We start from the raw sequence: 2,970 nt of genomic DNA, 5'->3' as shown, positions 1-2,970 counted from the left end.
GACTGATGCTTGAACTGGAACTGGCCGCCGTGCGCGTGCGGCACGCCCCCGGGGCCCGGCGCGGGGTCGGGGCTCACGATGACCTTGACGAGGGGCGGCGCGCCGTCGCGCATCATAAAGTCCCACGCGTCGACGAGCGTCGCGTCGCCGCTCAACGCGGTCGAGAGCACCTGCGAGGGCGTCGTCGCTTTTGCACTCGCAAGTAAGATCTCCTCCCCTCGCGTCGCCGCTCAACGCGGTCGAGAGCACCTGCTCGTCGAAGATGCGGTCCAGGCCGCCGCCCTGGCTCCGCCGGAAGTTGGCCACGGCGACGTTTTGGAGGGCCTCGCGGCCGACCAGGCGGCCGTCGCCGTCGACGTAGTCCCGCAGCGCGACGTCGACCGCGCGCCGGTAGAGGTCGCCGACGGACGTCGGCATCTCGCGCGTCGCCGCGCCCTCGAGCACGAGGATGAGGAGCGACAGGCGCACGGGCGTCTCGCAGATGCTCGCGTAGACGGACATGGTCTTGTCCAGGAAGTCCTCGAGGTTCGACCCGAGGCCCGCGCCGCTCAGCTCGCGGCGGAAGTACTCGTAGTGCTCGTGCGCGCGGCTCTCCTTGTCCCAGCTCGCGATGGCCGAGAGGTGGAGCTGGATCTCGGCGATCTGGCTGAGCTCGACGCCGTCCGAACTCTCGCGGACGCGGACGTTGCAGAGGAGCTGGCGGTTGTGCGTCGGACCGGGGGACGCGAACTTGTTCTTGGTCCGCACGAGCTCGAGGCCGCCGACGCCCCGCGCGAGCAGCCCGTGGGCTTCGACGAGGCCTATATAGGCCGGGTAAACTGCAAGGCCCTGTCGGTGTTCTCTCTCAGTGAGCTCGCAAGCTGTATCTCTGCAAAATACCAAGTAGAGGAGCTCGCGCGCTCGAAAAACTCGCGACCAACGAGCGCGCGCGCACATCTCTCTCGGGGGGCGCTCCCAGGCGCACCGGACACGGGGCTCGGCTCGGGGCGTCGTCGAAGAGGAGCGTGGCTCGCAGGACGTCGACGACGTTGGCCGTCGCGAGTCCGCCGTCGTCGTAGTAGCCCTCGTAGCCCTCGCGCTCGTCGTGCGCCTTGGCATAGATGCGGACGGGCTTCTTGAGCGGCCCCAAACGCACGCGGTCCGTCTCGCGGCCGCTGGGCTTGGGCAGGTTCAGGGCCTCCGCGAGCTCCTCGAGGGCCCGCCGGAACGGCGCGCGGAGCCGCTCCGCGACGGCGAGGAGCTCGTCGCACTCGGCGATGATCTCGCGCCAGAGGCCGCCGCCGTCGGCGCCCCCGGCTTCGGCGGCGAGCTCCTCGACGGTCTCGTCGGCCCACTCCTGGCGGTGGTCGTAGGCCGCGCCCGGCGGCGGCCGCGCGCAGGCGAGGAGCGCGAGGCGGTCGTCGAGGCCTCGGAGCGTCGCCGACGCCGCCGGCGCGTCGCGGCGCGCGACCAGGGCGCCGCCGAGGCCCCGCTGGCGCGCCTCGGGATCTCGACGGCCTTCGCGCAGGAAGAAGGCGTCGCGGCTCGCCAGCTTTTCCAACGCCTCCTGCTGGTCCTCGGGCACGTGGCCCCAGAGCGCGTCGTGGCGCAGGCGGACCTCCGCAAAGGCCGCGAGGCGCTGGAAATACTCGTTGTCCTCGACCTGCTGGCGGATCGCGAGCGCCTGGGCCTCCGCGTCGAGCTTGCGCAGGCTGAGGAGGACGAAGGACGGCGCGTAGCGCTTGGCGTCGATGGCCTCGGGCCGGCTCGTGACGAGGAGCCGGTGGCCCAGGGGCACGATTTCGCGGAAGATGAAGTTCTCGATGAGCGCCTTGAGGTCCGCGGCCTCGTCGATGCCGTCGACGATGACGCAGAGCGTGCGCTGCTGGAAGCACTGGAGCAGGGCCGCGCACGTCGCGGGCTGGTCGCCGAACTTGATGCGGATGAAGGCCTCGACGAGGTGGACGAACGCGCTGCCCTCGGCGACCTCGTCGCGGCGGCTCCGGATGAGGTGCGCGAGCTCCTGCACGTAGATGACGAGCGGGTAGAACTGGCCCGCGGGGTCGCCCGTCTGCACGGCCTTCGCGGCGGCGCAGGCGATCTGCTTCGTCATCCAGGACTTGCCCGTGCCCGCCTCGGCCATGATGAGCACGGGCTGCGCCGCGGCCTCGCCTGCGGACCCGTCGCCCTGCTGCGGCTCCGTGAGCAGCGCGACGAGGTCCGACGACCGCCGCGCGTCGCCGTAGCGCTCCGCGGCGACGCCGCCGACGCCGTCGCGCTCCGCGAGGCCGATGTGGAGCGTCTGGCGCAGCGCGTGCAGGTGCTTGCCCGTGATCGCGTCCTCGACGAACTCGTTCTCGAGCGCGACGGCGCGCGCGTACTCGCGGAGCGCGGACACGAGGTGCGCGCGCGACATGCGCGCGACGCTGTGATTGAAGGCGTTGAGATCCACGGGTTCGTCCTCGTCCCGGTCCTCGAACCGCACGACCGCGGGGCGGCCGCCGCCCGCGGCCGACACGACCAGCGCGTCCTCGCGGAGCCGCGTCGCCGGGTCGAGCACGAGGAGCCGCTGCCCGGGCTCGTAGGCGTGGCTCGGCGCCGGCGTCGCGTTCCGCTGGAGCACGGGGTTCAGCAAAAAGGCCTCCGGACCGAGAGCGCCGGAGCAGAGCGACCGCGCGGCCTCGGAGCTCTCGGGGACGCCGCCGCGGAGCCCGTGGTTGTCGACGCGGAAGGCGTAGAGGCCGCTCCGGGTGTCGAGGCCCACGACGGTGCCGCTGGCGCCAATGGACCCCGCACCCCAGGCGTGTTTTCCCGGCCGCAGGCGCAACCGGTGGCCCAGCGCGCAGGCGAGCGTCTGCGGCGGCGCCCGGACGCGCGCGGTCGCGGCGACGGAGCGGACGTCCGCGTCGTCGACGGCGGGGAACGTCGACGCGAGGAGCTGCTTGAGGTGCTGCTCGAGGCCCTTGGGCGCCTGCTCCTTGCTGGCGGCCG

This window comes from Aureococcus anophagefferens (assembly GCF_000186865.1).
Source record: "Aureococcus anophagefferens unplaced genomic scaffold AURANscaffold_10, whole genome shotgun sequence".
NCBI lineage: Eukaryota > Pelagophyceae > Pelagomonadales > Pelagomonadaceae > Aureococcus > Aureococcus anophagefferens.
The sequence above is the reverse complement of the archived record's forward strand: the minus strand, read 5'-3'. Positions refer to the sequence as shown.